At 42.3% G+C, this 21,855-nt stretch overlaps 1 pseudogene; it reads left to right on the top strand.

Annotated features, from left to right (window-relative positions):
* The first annotated feature begins 2,396 nt into the window (after positions 1-2,396).
* LOC103735966 lies at positions 2,397-3,225 on the top strand (annotated as a pseudogene).
* Positions 3,226-21,855: the final 18,630 nt, after the last annotated feature.

Genomic DNA, 21,855 nt, shown 5'->3' on the forward strand with positions numbered 1-21,855 from the left:
CTCAGCCCCCACATGACTGCTAACAACTCTCTGTAACTTTCCAGGGGAATCCCACGCCCTCTTCTAAACTCTGTGGGCATTGTACGACACAGGTGTACTTACCTTACATGCAGGCATAACACTCATACACATAAAAAATAATAAAAATAATAAATAAAATATTAAAAATAATAAAGAGGCTTAAAAGAAATCAAACTGAAAATGGGCAGGATTGGGCTGTCACTGGGGATGCATTTGGGGGTATGGAGGCAATGAAGAAACCATGACTTGAAGAGATGGTGGTTGGTTTTCAGGAGACAGGATGTAGAATGGGACTAAACACACGGTGGGGCGTTTTAGGGTGACTGGCTGGGCAGAGTATTGCTCCTTTGGCCTAGGAGGCAGTTGCTACTGAGGGGGTCCCTGATAACATTTCATAAAGCTATATACTTACTCTATGTGGCTTTTGTTTCTGTTTTGTTTTTACATAGATTTTACTGTTTCTCACACTGGTCTGGAGTTCCTGAGCTCAAGTGATCCTCCTGCCTCATCCTTCTGAATAGGTGGGACCATAGCCATGTGCCATCTGGCTTTGATTTGTTTTTATGTAACTATTTTATGTCAGAAAGGTTCAGAGAAACCCATTCTTTAAAATAAAAGGCCTGCCATGCATGGTGGCTCACATCTGTAATCACAGCACTCAGGAAGCTGAAGCATGAGGATTGCTAGGAGTTCAAGGCCAACCTGGGCTACAGAATGAGGCCCTATTAACAACAGCAGCAGCAGTAGCAAGAAGCCTAAATAACAAGTGTCCTTTCTTCACCCACCAGGTCCTTTACTAGTGTTCTCAAGTTGGCTTAGAATGTATGAAACATCTCAAGTAAAACTTAAGGGCAATGGCTGCTGTTATTGGTATTATTAAATATATTTTAAAGTAGAATTCTCTTTTTTTCTTACTTATGAAATGCTTTATGTATGCCAAAAACATATGAGAAAAACAGAACACTTTTTAGACCTACCACCCAGTTATGAATCTGCAGATACAATAATGCCCTCAGGATGGCCTTCTTCAGGTTCATTCTTCTGCCCCCTTCTGCAGAGCTGACCACTGTCTTGAACTTGGCATCCATCATTTCCATTCACGATTTTATACTTTCAGCTATACAAATTCTCCTTTCTGTGGATTCAGCCAAGAGCACATGTAACTAGTGTTTTCTACCTCATGCCATCATTAGAATTATTGGCTGGTATTCTAATCATTAAAAGTAGACTCATGTTAGAACCTTACCTTCCTATTTGAATTATGGTCGTTGGTTCAGCTCTAAGAAGCACTATTCTAAGCACTTTTGCTGCTGCTTCCTAGAAAAATAGTCAGCATTTACTTTGTAGAAAATTGTAGTCTTTTCAGTATCCTTCTCCTAAATTACCAATGCTCTGATTAGATTATTAGCAAAAACTTTTCCTGAGAGTACTAATGGGTGTGACTAATGGGTGGTAAGTAGAAGTATAAAAATATAGGCTGTACTAGATAATATTTTTACAGTCATATCTTATATATGGCTTCAAGTCTTAGAAACAGTAGCTTATCAAACATTTTTTGCAATGACCATTAGTTGATAAAACTACAAATAAAATGTTTAGGGTCTGGAGAGATAGCCCAGTGGTTAAGAGCAACTGACGTGCAAGCATGAGGATCAGAGTTTGGATCCCAGCACTTATGTAACAAGCGAGGCATGCTCCCAAGCATGCCCATAAGCCTAGCACAGAGTGGGGCAGAGGTAGGAGGATGGCTAGGGCTTGCTGGCTGCCAAGTGGGCTGAAGGGAGAGACCCTGACCAAAAGGAGTAAGGCAGGGAGTGGTAAAGGTGGACACTTAATGCCTTCCTCTGGCCTTGACAAATGCACACCAGTGAGCACATACACACCTCTCACATATACATATGCACACGTACATACACATACACATAAAAAAATAAGATGTGTGTGTGAAAATCTGGGCACATATGTGTCACTGCATGTGTGAAGGTCCGAGGGCAAACTCGGGCACTGGTCCTCACCTTCCACTTCTGAGACAAGGTCTCTTTTGTGCTTTGTACGTTGCCTACACCATGCTAGCTGGCCTGAGAGCTTCTGGAGAGTCCCCTGTCTCTGCTTCCCACCTCTTGGGGCATTGGGATTGCACATCTGACTTTTGAGTTCTGGGGATTCAAACTAGGGTTCTCATACTTGTTTAGTAAATATTTTTACCCACTTAGCCATCTCCCTAGCCCCAAACTATAAATAAATTGTTAACAAACTAAAAATATTCAGCTTTGGGCAAATGTACGCACCGTGTGACCCACAGCCACGTGACCCACGCTGGGCAGGGCCGCCGGCCTGCGCCAGGCGCTGCAATTATGGAAGGCGGTGGCGACGAGATGAAGTTCATCATCCTGGAAAACTATTCTCAGGACGGTGAGTGGGCAGCCAAGTACATCGGGAACGCATCATGCATTTCTCCTTGGGGCTCCCTACAGGGAACACCCAGATTGGCTGCTACCAGAAGCTGATTGAGTACTATAAGAATGGGGACTTGTCCTTTAAATATATGAAAACCTTCAACAGGGACTAATATGTAGGCCTTTCTCGAGAGCACCCAGAAGGTTACCACTCCTCCATGTGGATTAATTTCTTCAAGCACATTGACATCCACCCGGAAAACACCCACATTCTGGATGGAAACGTAGCTGACTGGCAGGCCGAATGCATTGCCTTTGAGGAGAAGATCCAGGCTGCAGACGGGACTGAGCTCATTGTTGGAGGCACCTGGCCTGATGGACACATTGCCTTCAATGAGCCAGGCTCCAGTCTGGTGTCCAGGACCCATGTGGCCATGGACACCATCCTCACCGATGCTAGGTTCTTTGATGGTGATCTTGCCAAGGTGCCTACCATGGCGCTGACAGTTGGTGTAGGTACTGTCATGGATGCCAGAGAGGTAATGATCCTCATCACTGGTGCTCACAAGGCCTTTGCTCTGTACAAGGCCATGGAGGACAGAGTGAACCATATGTGGACTGTGTCTGCCTTCCAGCAGCATCCCTGCACTGTGTTTGTGATGAGGATGCCACCTTGGAGCTGAAAGTGAAGACTGTCAAGTATTTTAAAGGTAATGCTTGTTCATAACAAGTTGGTGGACCCCTGTACAGTATCAAAGAGAAGGAAATTCAGAAAAGCCAGTCTGCTAAGAAACCATACAGTGACTAGCCTGTGCTGGGACCCACTAGCACAGGCAGATCTTTCTGGAAACTGTCTAGTAGAATCCTCTTTCTTTAATCCATATGGTTATTGCAAATATATGTGTTGAATTTACTGTCCTTGGGTATGTGGCTAGGTACCTACTAGTCATGCAGTTTAGCTAAAGGGAGAATTGTTTATAGCTATTTTCTTCTTTTTTAGTACTGGGGATGGAACCCAGGGCCTTGTACCTGCCAGGCAAGTACTCTACCATCTGAGCTATATCCCAAACCTTATATCCATTTTAAAAATTATTGTGTAGCAGAAATTTTCTGAAAAATGTACTCCATTTTGACTGGTGTTATACCTAAGTGAGGGGTTTTCAGCTTTTGTTCTGCCTCTGCCAATGCTCACATGGACAGCACACGCCCATCAAGGATTTTTATTTGTATGTGCACTAATTCTCAAGTGTGTGTTATGTGGTGGTGTGGGGTGGTAAGGACTCGTGCAATTTGGGAACAATCTCTTTGGAGAGTCTTGAGAACTCTTCAGTAAGCGGGCCCATTGAGAATCATTGTTCTATATTAAGGAACAATCTCTCAGTATCTAAATTATATACAAGGAAGCAGCCCTTTGGGTCAGTACCAAGGGCCCTCAGAAGAAACCTATCCCATGCTCCCTTTTCCTGCCATTACAGCTGGTTCTTCCATGAGCTTGGTGGCCTCTCTAAGAAGGTAGCTTGTCTGGCCATGTCACAGTTCTCTTCCTCAGGGATCCAAGAGTAGAAAGGCAGAAACCCTTTTCCCACCAGAGCCCCATGTTTTATCAGACGTCTGTTGCATATTCCTGAGTAAAGAGGAGGCTCTCTGGGTGAAAGACACCATGATTTGTGTTGTTTACCCAAGGTGAGAGGCTGCTGAGCATCTGCAGGCACAGTGCTGTGCTCTCTGGCCTCCCTTGGGGCTGAGCACCCAGCCTGTAGCACATGCTTCTAGTACATTCTCCACTGAAACCCCTGCCATGCCCGCCTTTCAATTTTTTAAGGTGTGCTCTGAGGTTCTCAGAACATGGGAAACGGTTTGTCCTTCAGGCTGCTTCCCAAGCTTCTCTGCTCAGCCTGCCTTTTATCCTCTCCGGCCTGGAGTGGTTGCTGCCTGCTCCTCTGTTTTTGTGCCTATTTGAAGCTATTGCTGTCTATTCCTGTGAAAGAGTTTTCAGATCCTGGCCCAGGCCTCTAAGTACTGTGTTTGGTACCAGCATTTTGTCTGAAGCTTTTATACTGATTGTGATTGTGCTGTCTTTCTGTGTTAAGCTAATGGATCAGTGGACTTGTTTACAATGTGATATTTTCTAAATCCATTATTTTCCAATTAAAAAAAAATTCAGCTCTTAGGAGGGGAAGACCAGTGTGAGTCAGGTGGCCCCTGCTCACCCACCTTCCACCCATCCTCTCTTCTCCAGTTTCTGTCTCTGTCTGTCTCTCTTTCTCTGCCTTTTCTTTTTTTCTTTCCTCTCCCAAACCCCCGATTTAGCCAAATGAAGGAAGTTCAGGGACCCTTCTTCCCTCCAAAAAAATTCAGCTCTTATTCTCTAAATATTGTTAGGAAACTTTTATTTATGATTGCTTACTCATCTTTTAAAATTTTTATTTAGTGTGTGTGTGTGTGTGTGTGTGTGTGTGTGTGTGTGTGAGATGAATGTGCAGGCATGCGTGTGGCTCTCCTGTGGAGGTCAGAGGCCAGCTTTTGGGGTTGGTTCTCTCCTTCTACCTTTATGTGGGTTCCAGGGATGGAACTCAGGTTATCAGGTTTGGTGACAAGTGCCTTTACCCACCGAGCCATCTCACCATCTAGAGCTCATCTCTTTTTAAAATACAAATATTTGCCAATAACTCTTATGCCTGCCTATTCCTCATAAGGATCATTCTTTGGAAGAAAATTTAAAAGACACTATAGTATGCAGAATACCTTATAATTCATTAAGTGGAATCCCATTATTTCACTTTAAAGCATGAAAGCAATCTGAAAGTTACCTAAGAAGCCTTAGGTAGCCATACTCCTAATTAACTTTTTCAATTTCACAAACTAACACTTAAAATAGAAACTTTTATGAAGGAGTAAAACTTAACGGTAGAGAGTAATTTCTACTGCTTGAAATGTCAAGGAGGCATTTTCCAGGACAGTATTTCCTAAGAAAGTTGAAAATTTAAAGGGGCAAATAACATTTGTTACCAACTATTAGTAAAGAAACATTATTTCCATACTTTCCTCCAAGTGTTCTTTCAGAGAATATAAACTATGATATCACAGCAAGACATAAAAAGATGACATGAGACAGCATGTGTGACAAAATAGGCTCTAGTTGTGCTACTGGGATTCATATGCTGCAGACCAGTGACTTGTCTGGGTCTGCTTCCTTGGGGGAAGAATAAAGAGCAGGCAGATGACTCCTAGGATTCTGTCTGTCATAGTTAGCTTCAGTTGTCAACTTGACACACTGGGAAACAGGGAACCTCAATGGAACGATTTCCTCTATCGGACTGGCCTATGGGCATATCTGTGGGGGCATTTCTTGACTGCTGATTCATATGGGAGGGCCCAGCTCATTGTGAGCAGTGTCATCCCTGGGTAGGTAGACCTGGGCTATATGAGTGAGCCAGGAGAGGCAAGCCAGTAAGCAGTGTTCTTCCACGGTCTTTGCTTCAGTTCCTGACCTGGCTTCCCTCAAAGGACTGAGATATGGAAGTCTAAGCCAGATAAACCCTTTTTTCCCCAGTTGGTTTTGGTCAACGGTTTTTTGTTTGTTTGCTTTTGTTTTGTTTTGGTTAGTATTTTAACATAACAACAGAAACGAAACTAGAATGCTGCCCAACTTCAGAATTCTGTAATAGCAGTTGACTGGCTCTCATGATTAACTTTCAGTACTATTTCTTTCAAATGAAAAAATGTATTTTGCATATGTGATAATCCTTGACATGTTGGGAAGTAAAATACCTTTTATTTCCTTCCAAGACTAACTGTTCCTTAAAGTTCCTTGCTCTATTTTTATCCTCTCTGGTTAGCTTTTGCACAGCAGGCATTCTGAACCTTTAATCCCCACCCCCCCACCTCCCCCGTCTGTGCTCTAACTTCTGATGTGCTTCAAAATAGAAGCCATTTGGCATCTGTAAACCTTTAACTTCTCTTGCTCCTTAATAAAGGTTTATTGAGAACTTACTGTGTATTAGACCTGGAAAACAGATGATGCTGTCCTGAAATTTGATGTCAGAGACTGGTAAGAAAAAGAAGATTCCAGTTCAGCCTGATAAGTAGTTTGGGGGAGGGACATCAGTTATCCTGAGTATAGAGAAGTCCTCAAGGAGGAACTGAGAATTCTCACAGTACAGATGAGGTTATACCGCCCCAAAGTGGAGAAAAGTGGTTTTCAAGCAGATGGAGCAAGAGGTACAGAGGGAGACCTGGGGGTGGGAGGGTTTGGAGAACAGCATGTAGTCCAGGATAGTAGAGGAACGAGGCATCAGAAAGGAAGGAGATGATCACGGAAAAGCCTATTCACTCAGGAAGGCCCTGGACTGCCAAGTGAAGGAGCATCTGCTTTATTCTGAATGCAATCAGAAGCCACCACATCATAGTAAGCGGGAAAGCCACATGATTGTTTTTTAGGAATGCGGAAGCAGGATTTGAGAAAGACAGGTGTGAAGTCTGGGACATCAGTTAGGAGACAGTAAGCTTGATGAGAAGTAATTAAGGCTTGAATGAAAATATGGTTCAGAAAAAGAGATGAGTCCAAGATATGCTCAGAAGAGAGAACTGACAGACATGAAGGTAAACAGAAAACTGAGGGTGACTCCCAGTTTCCAGCTTGAATGTTTCAATCAGGCTATTCAGCTAGATCAGAAATAATGCTTAGCTGGTGTGAAAAACCCTAGGGAAACGCATTAGTTCAAAAGCCTACTGAAAAATTACACACACAATATCTCTACATATGTCCATGTGTATAGCTGAAGGCTATATAACAAAAAAAGTGCCAGACAGGAGAAACCCCCTTTAGAATTGTTGCCCAAGGTAATCCAAGAGACTCCCCAAATTATACAGGCTATTGCCATAGCCCTTGGTTGTCCTCCAGAACTCGAACTACCCTATTGCTGAAGACAGGACATATTCAGAGACAGGACTTGGGAGCAATGGAGCTGGAACTGACCTGGAAGCCATCTCCCTAAGTCTAGCTCTCATAGTTTTGGAGGACATTATACAAACAACAATCAATGGTCCAACACCAGCTTTAAGGCCTAATGACCACAACAATGACCAGCAAAGCACACTATATTGGTGCAGCAGTGGCACTTTTATCTTGGGGGTAATCAACAGCTACCTAATCAGACTTAAAGCCTGCTCAATGGGAGGAAACTCATATGTGGTACTGTAAAATTAGCCAAACACACATGGCTGGAAAATTCATAGATCTAAGAGAAAACCCTAAGGCTATAATATCCCTAGACAAATGTAATTTCTTATTATATACTAAATATGGATCCTTATATTTACAGACAAGTATCCAGTCACCACTCATTAAAGAAGCTTCTTTTGCAACAAATGGAGACTGTTCGTAACTGATCACATACAGAGAATAAGTGTCTGTGAATTGCCCAACCCTATGAGACACATCTACAATAGAACCTCTATATCCAAGGCTCACGGAACACAGTAGAACAAGGGGTGAAGAGAATACTAGTACATCTCTTAACTCTCATCAGTGAAGCTCCCTTGTCCAACAGAGGGCAATGAACACAAAAGGCCACAAATGGCCAAAGCATAGAAATTAAGAATCTGCAGTGTGTGGGCCCTTGGATAGGACTCCTATATTAAACCTAACTCATCCTAGTCTCAGGGACCATTGCAGAAGAGGAGGCAGAAAGATTGTAAGAATCAGGGGAGGAGGTGCATGATCATACGGAAATAGAGTCTTAAGGGTCTTGGGACCTTGCTCATATGAACCTAGAGCAATGGTGTCAGCATATACAAGACCCGTGCAAACTCAAGCAGACAAAAACCCAGCATAGAACTTGTGGAAATGGGCAGCAGTGCCCCAAATTGTAATGTCACATTCTTTCTACATTCCTCGAGTTCCCTAAATCCTATTCTTCTAATATCTCTTTACTGTTTAAAGCCACATAAGAAAAAAATTGTGGGAATTAGCCTATACAGCTGCATCCATCACCAGGTACTAATGCCAGGGGACATCTTACAGTTTCATTTGGATCTGCCCCACTTTTCCACCTGTACCATCATTGACTTAGCTCAGGCCCTTAGAGCTTCTGTTAAAAAATTGGCTGTTTCCCTTCCAATCCACCCTTCATACTGTAACCAGGGCAACCACGCCTTTACGTCCATTTGTACATCTTTAATTGCTCCTGTTTCTCTAGGACAAATTCTCATTCTCTTTCTCTTTCTCTCCCATTTATTATCCTCTGCCCACTTTTCTGGCCTCATCTCCAGCCCCTACACACAGGGCTCTGGGACTCTGAGTCCTAGCCACAGAGAGGTTCTTGGAAATCTCCCAATAGCACACGGTTCCCTTTGTAGAGTTCTCATTCCCTTTTCCTGTGCAGGGCTGGGAGTAGTTCGTAATCAGTCAAATACCCAAATCTACGGCTTAATTACTTTCTCTATAGCCAACATCTACAGGGATGTTACAACCTGCCTCCAGGGAAACTTTTTACCTCTGAGACAGCTATATGTATGATCAGGCCCTCTTTGTGGCGGCTACCAAATTTCAGGGGAGCGTTGTGGCGTGTGTGCTGGGAACTGAACTTAGGGCCTTAGCACAGACGAGCTAGACAAGAGCTCTAACACTGAACTACATCCCGGACCCTTACTATTTTGAGATGGTCTAGCAGCCCACGCTGATCTTCCCGGCCCTCCCGCCGCCTCCTCCTGAATGCTGAGACCACAAGCTGCGTCATCAGGATAGCCTTCACATTCCGTCCTCTGGGATTTTGCGACTTCTGCATGCTCCTCCAGTGTGTGTTGAACTACAGGTCATTTCTACACGCGAGGTCGTGCAACGCCACCCCTAACCCCTAGGTGGCGCATGCGCAGCTCCCGCCTGCGGCACCGCCTCTGGGGGGGGTGGGCCTGTGGACTTGGGTCGTTCCGGCCTCCCTGCACCTCCATGAGGCGGGCGAGGGACGCCTGGGTGCGGAGGCGTGACCCGCTGGTACCTGATAGGAGCCGCCGGTCAAGGCCAGCTCCGCCAGAATCGCTCGGCCATTAGCAATGCAGCTGTAGATGATCGTCATAGCCAGCAGGCCAGTCAATGAAGGGCCTCACCGCTCCTAACCGCCCGCCGCAGCCTGGGCAGCGCTCTGCGCAGGCGCGAGGAACGATTGCTTGGTAGGGAAGAAGACCGGCATCTGTGCGCCCAGAGCCTGTGAAGAGAGGCGGGCGAGGGCTCCCGGAACAGCGGCTGTGGGGGGGTGAAGTCATTCATAAAACCGTGTGTTAACAACTAACTGCCTACCTCTTAACTTGGTATGATTCAGTCACAGTCGAGGACACGGGAAATGATGATGTTAGTTTAAAATACAGGCTGGCGAGCTGAGAGTTGGTACAGTACCAGCCCGCGGCCACTTGAGTCCAGATCCCCAGAACCCTAGTTAAGAAACAAGATGGGCATGGGGTGTGTGCTTGTCACTCCAGCCTTGGGGTCCGGAGTGGTGGCAGGCAGGTGACTCCCTCCAGCTCATTGGCCTAGCCCAGTTGGTGAGCTTTAGGTGGGGAGACCCTGTCTCAAAAATCAAGGTGGGAGGGTGGCCTTGGAAGACGCCTCCCGCGCGCGCGCGCACACACACACACACACACACACACACACACACACACACACACTAACTTTCCTCCAGTAGCTGTCTGATACCATGCTGCTTCTTGCTGACTTCACTGATGCCATCCCCTCCACCACACACACATACACACACACACACACACACACTACCCCCTCCCTCCGCCAGACACCACAGACTATACACATATACCCTTCCCTTTAATACAATTCACTCATTAGTCAAACAAACATTGGCAGAACCTCGATTGTGCACTGAGTGTCTTAGGTACACAAAGATGAAGGCATCTCTGATTGAGGAGTTCATATTCTGGTGCTGTTCACAGAAAAGCACATGCCGGACAAATGCCACTCTCCAGCTGTATCTATGTATGTATATGTATGTGCGTGTGGTGTGCGTGCGTGTGTGTGTGTGTGTATGCTATGATGTGAGTAACCACAGCATTGCAGGGTGAGCAGGAATCACTCCACGCAGAGGATGACTTGGTATTCGTAGGTGGAGGGAAAGAAAGGACGTCAGTCTATGTGGACCAAAGCTGGAAAGAAGGCTGGTGGGTTTGGGAGATGGATACAGATCAGGTGGCAGGGAAGAGGTGTATGGAGAGGGAGTGGGAGGTGAGGTGAGAGCAGATGCAATGACCTTGGTTATTTCAATCTTGGGAGTCTTGACAAAGTATAATCTTAAAATTAGCTTATATATTTTCACCTGCAAGAGACTGTGGTAGAGTGGAAAGAGGGTGGCTGTTGAATTCAGACTACCTTGCATTCAGATATAGACATTGCCTTTTACTCTGCGATGTCACCTTTCTGAGACTCAGTATCTTACTCTATAAAACTGGGACAATTTAAATGAAGTAATTTTGCAGAATACTAGCATTCTGGCTTGTGGTAAGTTCATTAATGAGAATGCCTTTTTATTTTTATTTTCTTCATTCTTGAGAATTTCATATATGTATACAATAAAATATAATCATATTTACCAATTTCTCCATTCTACACCCAACTAGAATCCCCCAACACATTCTCTTTGTGTCTTTTTTTAAAAGTCCAGTTCATGTTGCCCGTATGTGTATGGGTGTGGGGCCATCTACCAGAGCATGGGGCTATGCTCAGAAAAGAACAATTCTCCCTCCCTCAGAAACTATAAAGTGCCTGTAGCTCCTCAGCAAGGGGTAGGGCCTGGAAGTCATCTACCCAGTCTCTGCTGGAATGTTGGTTGGTTGATCTTGTGCAGGTAACCCCAACTACTATGGGTTAATAAGTACACTGGCCATGCCACCTCCAGAAGACAGCACCCCACAGCACTCCTCCCCCTAGTTTGGCTCTCACATTCTTTGTCTCCTTCAATGTTCCCTTGAGCCTTTGTGTGTTGGGGAGGTTAATGGAGATGCCTGGTTTAGTCTGGGCACTTTATTCTCAGCACTTTGACCAGTTATGTATCTCTTCATTGACTGCTGCCCACTGCAAAAAGATGCTTCTCTGACCAAGGCTGAGAGCTGCCCAGGTCTGTGGCTAGAAACAAAAATACTTAGAAGGCACTTTGAAAGCATGACCATTTAGCAAAACATCAATAGCAATTTCTACCCTGGAGCCTATGATCTTCCTAGCCATTGATTACAGGATTACAATACTTCCCTCCTGTGGAGCAGGCCTCAAATCTAATCAGAAAGCAGTTAGTTACCCCATAATAATCATGCCTCTATTGTACCAGTGGGCCTATCCTAGCTGCAAGTCAGTATTGCAGCATGCAAGGTCTAGCATCAGATAAGACCCTCGATTTTTTTTTTTTAATACTCAGTAGCTGGCATAGCACCTCTGGCATGATGAAAGCTAGACAACAGGGAGGAAGTTATGTGGTCTATTGGAGATTGATTTCTCTATGTCCTGTAACCAGTGTGTGGTGTCTTCAGCAATAGGGTCTTACTATGTAGTGTTGGTGGGTAACCAACGGCAATGACAATAGTTTGTGTTGTTTTGGAGACCTCAGGGGCCTCCCTAACCAGTAACTTGTAGGGAGGTATCCCATGATTGGCACTGCAATGATCATTTAATAACCCATGTATTCTGAGAGTAACATTGTCTACTCATGCGGGGCCATTCCATTTGAACTCTTTTTTTAAAAGTTGTATTTTGAAATTAGCTCACCAACTAGTGCATTTCCATAAGATTTTTTTCATACATCCTTAGTTTTGGTTAACCCACTGTCGTAGTTACTTTCTATGTCTGTGATAAAACACTGACCAAAACCAACTTGGGGAGGAAAGGGTTTATTTCATCTTACTTTTCCAAGTGACAGTCTGTCACTGAGGCACGTCAGGGCAAGTCCAGGGAAGGAATCTGGAGGCAGAAACTGGTGCAGAGGTCATAGAGGAATGCTGTTTGTTTCTTCTGGCTTGCCCAGCTATTTTTCTTTTTTTGTTTTTTTGAGACAGGGTCTACCTGTAGTCCCAGCTGGCCTGGAACTCCCTATGTAGACCAGGCTGGCCTTGATCTCATAGAGGTCCACCTGCCTCTGCCTCCCAAGTGCTGGGATCAAAGGTGTGCACCACCATGCCTAGCTACAGCTATTTTTCTTATATAACTGAGGCCGCATGCCTAGGGATGGCTCCTCCCACAGTAGGCTGGACCTTCCTACATTAATTACTAATCAAGGAAATGCCCCACAGACATGCCCACAGGCCAAGCTTAACTTGTAAGAGTTAATTACATCAGAATTCCAAATCATTGTATTTTTTTTTTTTTTTAGAGTCATCAGTACTTGGTTCTAAATATTCTCAAATCATTAACTTGGTTTACAAGGTTATGTAAAGTTTCAATTTGTAAAGGCTTGTTATAGTCTTTCCGATTAAAGTCATTTCCATAAAATTACCATGACCCAAAGCAATTTAGGGGAGGAAAGGATGGGGTTGGAGGTGGGTGGGAGGTTAGCTGAGTTTACCCTGCAAGGCTCTGCTGCTCCTGGAATCCAATGCGACTGAAGGCTTAGGACAGAGACTTCTAGATACCTTTCAGAGTCAGGACTAGGACTTGTACAAAGCTGACAAAGGTGAATGAGAAAGGTTAGGTGTCTCTCTGCTTTTCAGATAGATACTCCTTGAGTGATTAGCATGCCTATATGCAGGGTAAGCAGGTGACCCCGAGTGAAAGAAATAGTTACAAAATGAAGGTAGAGATAGATCCAGGCTTTATCCTGCTTTTAGTAACCTGGTAGGCCCAAGTGAGGAATTAATGCTTTAATTTTTTTTTTCAGGAACCATCAAAGAAGAGGAGGCAGAAAGATTGTTAAGAACAAGAGGTTGGGGAGGACTGGAATAAAACAGCGTCTTTTGGACTTAACAGGACCACTGCATGTATGAACTCACAACAGCTGTGGTTGCCTGTACAAGACCGGCACAAGATCAAGCCAGTCAACATTCTAACATGGAGGCAGGAGGGACTCATGAACCCTACCCCTAAATGAGGAGCTATTAACAGCTGATGGCTTCTGGAGGAGGGAGACTCAGTTTGCTTTAAGAATGTGGCCCCTCATAGGTGGACCATGCTCAGTGGATGGCCCTGTACTCAAGAATGTATGGGCATCAACAGTTTGACTCTAGGTGTTATTAAAAAAAAAAAAAAAAAGAGGACATGAAGTTGGGAGGGGTAGGGGAGGTTATTGTGGGGTGAATATGAACAACATGAACAAAATACAGTATATGAAGTCCTCAAAGAATAAAATATTAAATTGAAAATATTTTTTTCTTTTTTGGTTTTTGTTGTTTTAAATTTGCTTTTATTGAAATTTTGTGTATTTCATATAGAACATCTCAAACAATCTTAATCATCTTTATACACCCATCCCTACTGGCACCCTTCCATAGGCCTACCCCCTCTGGAGCCCATGTCATCCCTGTTATGAACCACTGTGTCAAATCAGTGTCCCAAGATGTACCCCAGTGCTACTCCATCCACTGAGGTCTAGTCAGCCTATCTAGAGTCCCTTGTTTTAGGAAGATCAGCTCTTCCTCACCTAGCAGTAATCACTTGCCAATATTCAGTTAAGATTGGGGTCTACTGTTCATTTACCCAGTTTTTTATTTTAATATTTTATTATTTTTATTTTATGTGTATGAGTGTATTGCCTGCATGTATGTGAGTGCACTCATGTTGTGCAATGCTGTGGAGGTCAGAAGAGAGCTTTGGATTCCTCTGGAACTGGATTTAAGGATGGTTCTTAGCTGCCATGTGGGTACCGGGAATTGAACCTGGGTCCTCTGCTAGAGCAGTCAGTGCTCTCAACCATTGAGCCATCTCTCCAGCCCCAACATTTACCCAGCTGTATGCTGGGTTTTTGTCTGCCTGGGTGTGCATGGGACTTGTGTATGCTGACACCATTGCCATAGAATCATATGAGCAGGTTCCCAGGAGCTCAAAGGACTCTGTTTTCTTATGGTCATGCACCTCCTCCCTGGCTCTTACAATCTTTACACCCCCTCTTATGAGATGGTCCCTGAGCCTGAAGTGGGTGAGGTTTAATGTAGTTCTCTCCAAGGACCAGCATTCAGTAGACTCTTGATCTCTATGGTTTGGCCATTTGTGACCTTTTGTGTTCCTGGCCCTCTGCTGCATGAGGAAGCTTCATTAATGAGAACTGAGAGATTCATTGGTGTCCTTTACCCCTGTTCTATGTTCCATGAGCCTTAGGTGTAGTGGTTTCATTGTAGATGTGTCACTTAGGCCTGGGCAATTCATAGACAATGTCCATTAGTGACCAGACGTGGTACTTGGTAATAGTCTGGTGAAAAATGAGCTTCTTTGATGAGTGGTGACTGGGATATTTTTCTGTAGATCTAAGGATACATATTTTGCACATAGTAAGAAATCACATTAGTCTAGGGATGTGACAGTCGGGGTCTTTTCTAAGATCTATGACCACTCCAGCCATGTGTATTTGGTTATGGTTATAGTACCACACTGAGTTTCCTCCCATTGAGTGGGCTTTTAGTCCAATTAGGTAGCTGTTGATTGCTCCCAAGATAAAAATGCCACTACTGCACTAATGTTGTATGCTATGCTAGTCATTGATGTGGTTATTTGGTCTCCTGGTGTCGGACCATTGATTGATGTTTTCTGTTGGCACCTTCATAGCACTCTCTAAAACTATGAGAGCTAGTCTTCAGAGGAAGTGGTTTCAGGTCAGTTGCAGCTCTATTGCTCCAAATCCTGTGTCCAAAGTATGTTCTGTCTTCAGCAGTAGGGTCTTACCTTCAAGTTCTGGGAGGCCATCAAGGACTGTGGTAATAGCTTGAGTAATTTTGGGAGTCTCTTGGACCACCCTGGCCAACAACTCAAAGGAAGGTTTTTCCTGTCTGGCACTGTTTCTTGGTTTCTTGTCTTTATCTATACACATGGACTCATGTAGAGATAATGTATGTGTAATTTGTCATTAGGTTGTTGGACTAATATGATTCCCTCTGGATTTTAAAAACTAACTAGGCACTATTTCTCTCTCCTCTCTCTCACTGTCTAACCCTTCTGCCATGGTTTCCCCATTTAAAGTGTCCCCAATTTTCTCCATTTCTCTCTTGATAATACCAGTTTCCTATGGTTCCACCTCTCTTAAGCTCCTTCTTTCCCTTTATTTCCAAGTTTCCTTGTATAACCCTCCCTCCCCCTTCCATTTAAATAACCCCATTTTAATCAATTTTTCCCTTAGTAACATCTGTTTCCTACTGTTCTTCCTCTCGGGTTCTTTCTTTCACTTTACCTCTCTGGTTCCTTTTCATTATTCTGGTTCCTGCAGTTACATCTGGATACATACTCACTGATAAGGATTTGGTGCTAGCATCCACATATGAGGGAGAACATAGGTCGTTTGTTTTTCTGAGTCTGTGTTGCTTCACTTAGTATAACAGTTTCTAGTTCCATTAATTTACCTGCAAATTTCATGATTTTTGTCTTTACTGCTGAGTAAAGCTCCATTGTGTAAATGTATCACATTTTCATTATCTATTCATCACTTGAGGGACAGTTAGGTTCCTTTCATCTCTTAGTTATTGTGAAAAGAGCAGCAACAAACATGGATGTAGAAGTGTCTATGCAATAGGATGAGTCCTTTGGATATATGCCAAGGAGTGGCATAGCTGGGTGAAATTGTAGGTTCATTTTTAGTTTTTTTTTTTTTTTTTGAGTTCTTCACACTGCTTCCCATAGGGGTTCCACAAGTTTGCAATCCCACCAGCAGTGGATGAGTGTTCCCCTTTCCCCACAACCTCTCCAACATTTGGTATAATTTGTTCTCTTGATCTTAGCTGGTCTGATTGGGGTTAAGATGAAATCTTATTTGCATTGCCCTAATTACTAATGATGTTGAACACATTTAAAGATGTTTCTTAGCTGTCTTTATTTCTTCTTTTGAGAACTCTGTTCAGTTCCTTAGACCATCTTTTAATTGGGTTACTTGCTTTCTTGATTCTTTGTTTTTTGAGTTCTTTATATATTCTGGATGTTAAACCTCTGTCAGATGTGCCACTTGTGAAGATTTTCTCCTACTCTGTGTGTTTTCTTTTCACTTCCTTGGTTATTTCTTTTGCTGTACAGAAGCTTTTTAGTTTAATGAGATCTCACTTGTTTATTCTTGACTTTAATTCCTGATGAATTGATGTCTGACTTAGAAAATCCTTTCCTACACCTATATCTTGTAGGTTATTCTCAATGTTTTCTTCTAACAGTTTCAGTTTCAGGTTTCACATTGAGGTCTTTGATCCATTTGGAGTTGACTTTTGTGCAAGGTGAAAGATAAGGAATTTTTGGCATCTCTTAGATATAGTATTATATTGGCTGCAAAAAGTAATAATTTGATCTCTTTTCCAATTATTACTACTTTAATTTTCTTATCTTGTCTTATTGCTCTTGCAAGAGTTTCAAGCACTATGTTAAAAAGGAGTGGAGATAGTGGACAGCTTTGTCTGGTTCCTAATTTTAATGGGAATGCATCTAGTTTTTCTCCATTTAGAATGATATTGGCTGTGTGTTTGTTGTATATAGTTTTAATTATGTTGAGGTATATTCCCTCCAGTCCAATTCTCTCTAGGACTTTGAACATAAATGCATGTTGAATTTTGTCAAAGGCTGTCTTTGCATCTATTGAGATGATCATGTGGTTCTTGTCTTTGAGTCCATTTACATGATTTATGATGTTTATTGACTTATGCATATTGAATCATCCCTGCATCTCTGGAATAAAGCTGACTTGATCATGGTGGATGATCTTTAAAATATTTTATTTATTATTTTTATTTTATGTGTATGAGTGTATTGCCTGCATGTAGGTAAATGCATCTGTCATGCAATATCCGTGGAGGACAGAAGAGGCCATTGAATCCCCTGGAACTGGAGTTACGGACAGTTGTTAGCTGCTATGTGGGTGCTGGGATTCAAACCCGGGTCTTCTGTAAGAACAACCAGTGTTCTTAACTACTGAGCCATTTCTTCAGCCCTGGTGGATGATCTTTTTTGATGTGTGTCTGTATGTGGTTTGCAAGTATTTTGTTGAGAAGTTTTGCATCTATGTTCATTAAGGATATGGTTCTATAGTTTTCTTTTTTGGTTGTATCTTTATCTGGTTTCAGTATTGGAGTGATACTGGCTTCATAGAAAGAGTGTGGAAGTTCTCCCTGTGTTTCTATCTTTTAGAATAAATTAAGTAATATTGGATATAGATCTTCTTTAAATGTCTGGTAGAATTCTGCTGTGAATCCATCTGGGCCTGGGCTCGTTTTAGTCAGGAGGTTTTGTATTACTGTTTCAATTTCCTTATGTGTTATGGGTCTTTTAAGCTGTTGCTCTCTTCTTGGTTTAGCTTTGGTGATTCCTAAGATTTTAGATACACATCCATTTCTTTTAGGTTTTCAAATTTAATAGCATGTAGGGTTTTTTTTTTTTAACTTAAAAAAATTTATTGATTTTTAAAATTTTTATGTGTATGTGTGTATTGCCTGCATGTAGGTAAGTGCACCGTCGTGCAATGCCCATGGCGGTCAGATGAGGCTGTTGGGTAGCTGCCATGTGGGTTCTGGGATTCAAACCCAAATCTTCTGCAAGAAAAATCAGTGTTCTTAACCTTGGAGCCATTTCTCCAACCCCAGCAGGTAGGGTTTTAAAGTACTCCCTTATAATGTTCTAGTTTTTTTTTTTGGTCTTTTTGAGACAGGGTCTCCCTGTAGCCCCAGCTGTCTTGGAACTCATTATGTAGAACAGGCTGGCCTTTCACGGAGATCTGCTGTTCTAGATCTTTTTGTTGTCTGTTGCGATGTTTCTCCTTTCATCTCTGATTTTGTTGATTTGGAGTTGTTCTTTCTTTCTTTTGATTAACTGGGCTAAGGGTCTGTCTATCTTGTTATCTTTTGAAAGAACAAGCTCTTAGATTTGTTGATTCTTTGTACTGTTTCCTTGTTTCTATTTAATTCAGAGGTCTGATCATAAAGTTGGTAAGTAGGACTATCCCCTAGAACTTAGGTTACTTAGAGTTAAGTATGTTCTTAATATTTTATTTATTATTTTTAATAAATAATAATGTAGGTAAGTGCACCCGTGTCATGCAGTGCCCCAGAGGACAGAAGAGGCTGTCGGATACACTGGGACTGGAGTTATGGGCTGTTGCTAGTTGCCATGTGAGTGCTGGGATTTGAACCCAGGTCTTTTGCAAGAGCAGTGTTGTTAACTGTTGAGCCATCTCTCCAGCCTTTCTTTCTGATTTTTTAATGTAGGCACTTAGAGATATAAGCTTCTCTCTTAGGACTGTTTATAAAGTGTCCCAGATGTTTTGTTGTGTTGTATTGTCTTTTTCACTTAGTTCCAGGAATACTTTTATTTCTTTCTTAATTTCTCCTTTGACCCATTCATCATTCAGGAGTTTGTTGTTTAATCTCCATGAGTTCATGTAGTTACTAAGGTTTCTTCCGGTGTTGATTTTCAACTTTATTGCATTGTAGTCTGATAGAATGTGTGGAATTGTTTCTTTCTTTCTTTTTTTTTCTTGTATTTGTTGAGGCTTGTTTTGTGCCCCAGTATGTGGTTGATTTTGGAAAAAGTTCCATGGGATGCTGAATAGAGAGTATATTCTTTGGTGCTTGGGTGGAATATTCAGTAGATGTTTGTTAGGTACATTTCATGTATGGTATTGTTTAATTCAGATGTCTCTGTATTTAGTCCTTGTCTCATTGACAGTGGGGTATGAAGTCCCCTACTATTAGTGAGTTGGGATTAAACTGTGTCTTAAAGTCCTGTAGTACTGTTCTTATGAAGTTGGGTACATCAGAGGTGCATATATGTTCATGACTGTAATATCTTCTTGGTCAGTTGTTCCTTTGATCAGAATGAAGTGACCCTCTTTATCTCTTCTGATTAGTTTTAGCTTGAAGTCTATTTTGTCAGATTTTAGAATTACAACTCCTTCTTTTTTCTTAGTATTATTTGTTTGGAATATTTTTTTTTCCCATCCTTTCACCTTAAGGTAGTGCCTGTCCTTGAAGTTGAGATGGGTTTCTCGCAGACAACAAAAAGATGAATTTTGTTTTTTATCCATTCAACCAGTCTGTGTCTTTTGACTGGCGAGTTCAGTCCATTGGTATTTAAAGTTATTATTGAAAGATGTGTATTGATTCCTGTCATTTTGACTTCTGTTTGCATTCTTAGTGTAGCTGTGAAACTTCATTTAGTTTCTTTGTTACTCCTTGGGTATAGTTCCTTTCTTTCTTTGTATTGCTTCAAGAATTCTTTGAAGGGCTGGTTTTGTTGACGTGAATTCTTTTCGGCTATTTATGTTGTGGACGATTTTTCTTTCCCCTTCAACTATAATAGACATTTTTTTCTGGGTAAGTATTCTGGGGTTGGTGTCTAAGGTCATTTAGAACTGGGAATACTTTGGTGCAGGCTTTTCAGGCTTTTATAGTTTGTACTGAAAAAGCTGTAATTCTGATAGGTTTTCCTTTATATGTGAATTGTTTTCTTTTGCAAGCTTTCAGCATTCTCTCTTTGTTCTGTACATTTAGTGTTTTTACTCTGATATGCCATGGGGAGTTTCTTTTCTGATCCTGTCTATTTGGTGTTCTAGATGCTTTTTGTATTTGTATGGGCATGTCTTTCTTTAATTTTTGGAAATTTTCTTCTATAATCCTGTTGAAGATCTGGTCCATACCATTATCCTGAGATTCTTCTCCTTCCTCTATGTCTTTGAAGCATAAATTTGGTCTTTTCATAGTGTCGCACATTTACTGCATATTCCATTCCTGTGTTTTCTTAAATTTTTCATAATCTTTGCTTGAGCAGTCCAATTCGTCAACTTTATGGTCCAGTCTTGATACTCTGTTTTCCATTTCATTCATTCTGTTGGTGAAGTGTTCTCCTGACGTTTCTAATTGGCTTAATGAGTGTTTCACTTCCTTCTTCATTTCAGCCTGAATAGTCTTAAATATTTCTAACTCTTTTGTGAATTCACTCAGAAGTTTATCCTTATCTTCTTTTAGTACTTCGATTTCTTTTTGTGTTCTCTAAATCCATTGAATTCTTTTATCATGTTTATAATTGTTCCTTTGAATTCTATGTCCTGTGTTATCTCTAGGAGATTCTCATTGTACATCTCCTCTATAGGACTGTTGGTGCTTGGTGGGGACATATTATTTGGGTTTTTCATGTTATTATTTTTTACTTGTGACTGGCATGTGGATTTCTTTAGTTGTTTCTGATTATTATGAGACTCAAGCCTTCCTTTGTTGATTTTAAGTCTTTCTCTTTGTATACGTGATATGCCTTTGCTGTTTTCTTATTGGGTATGAAAAGCTGGTTGTCTAGGCTTCAGGTTCTCTCTTTTGATTTTATGTTGGAGGGGCCTAATGACTTTATTCCAGCTACTTAGGAGTTCTCACGGAGGCCCAAGTCAGATGAGGATCAGATGCTCTCAGGCTTCTTTCTAAGGTGTGGATCCCTCTAGTCAGTAGGCACAGTACAATTTGGGAGGCTTGTTAGGTGGAGGTAGTATTCAGGTGATCTCAGGCAGTCTGCAAAAGTCTGGGCCCCTATTAAAGGACAGGGAAGCCTAACTCTGAAGCAGTGGAAGGGGCTGTAGGTGGTCTCAATGTAGGGGGATGTACAAGGCATGATCTGGAAAACTTACCACTTCAGAGTTAAGATAGTAGTCCAGAGATCTGTGGTGCTAAGAGCAAAAGCAGGCCTGTGCCCAAGGCTAGGAGAGCAGGATGTGGGGGCTGGGAGATTGAATCAGGTTGTGGGATTCAAGGCTCAGTGGGCAGAGTCAAACTTACCAGAGAAGGAGGCTGGTCTCAGGAATCCCAGGCAGGTTAGGAGTGAGGACAGCCAGGGTAACAGGCTGGTCTCAAGTGTGCTGGAGGCAAGTTGGGGGTGGAGGCAGGCTGTGAAGGCTCTAGGAAACTAGACTGAAGAATTGAGTTGGTCTGGGTGCAAGGGATCGGTTGCAGTGGGTGAGTCTGGGGCCAAGAGAGTAGTCCAGAGGTCTGGGGCGCTAAAAGCAGAAGTGGGCCTGTGCCCACAGCTAGAAGGAGAACAGGATGTGGGCTTGAAAAGATTTTTTAAAGGATTAAAACTGATAAATTTTATTTTATCAAAATTTTATAGCTTTGCTTTTCAAAAGTCACAATTGTGAAAATGAATAAGCTAAACTTGGAAGAAAATATTTGCAAAATATACATTTGTTGAAGAAGCGTTATCAGAATATAAAGAACTGTTAAAACTCAGTTAATAAGAAACTAATCCAATTAAATACAGGAGCAACCAAGAGGTTTGAGATGTACAAACAATGGGGCACAC

The sequence above is a fragment of the Nannospalax galili genome, unplaced genomic scaffold (genome assembly GCF_000622305.1).
Source record: "Nannospalax galili isolate Female #2095 unplaced genomic scaffold, S.galili_v1.0 scaffold277, whole genome shotgun sequence".
Taxonomy (NCBI): Eukaryota; Metazoa; Chordata; class Mammalia; order Rodentia; family Spalacidae; genus Nannospalax; species Nannospalax galili.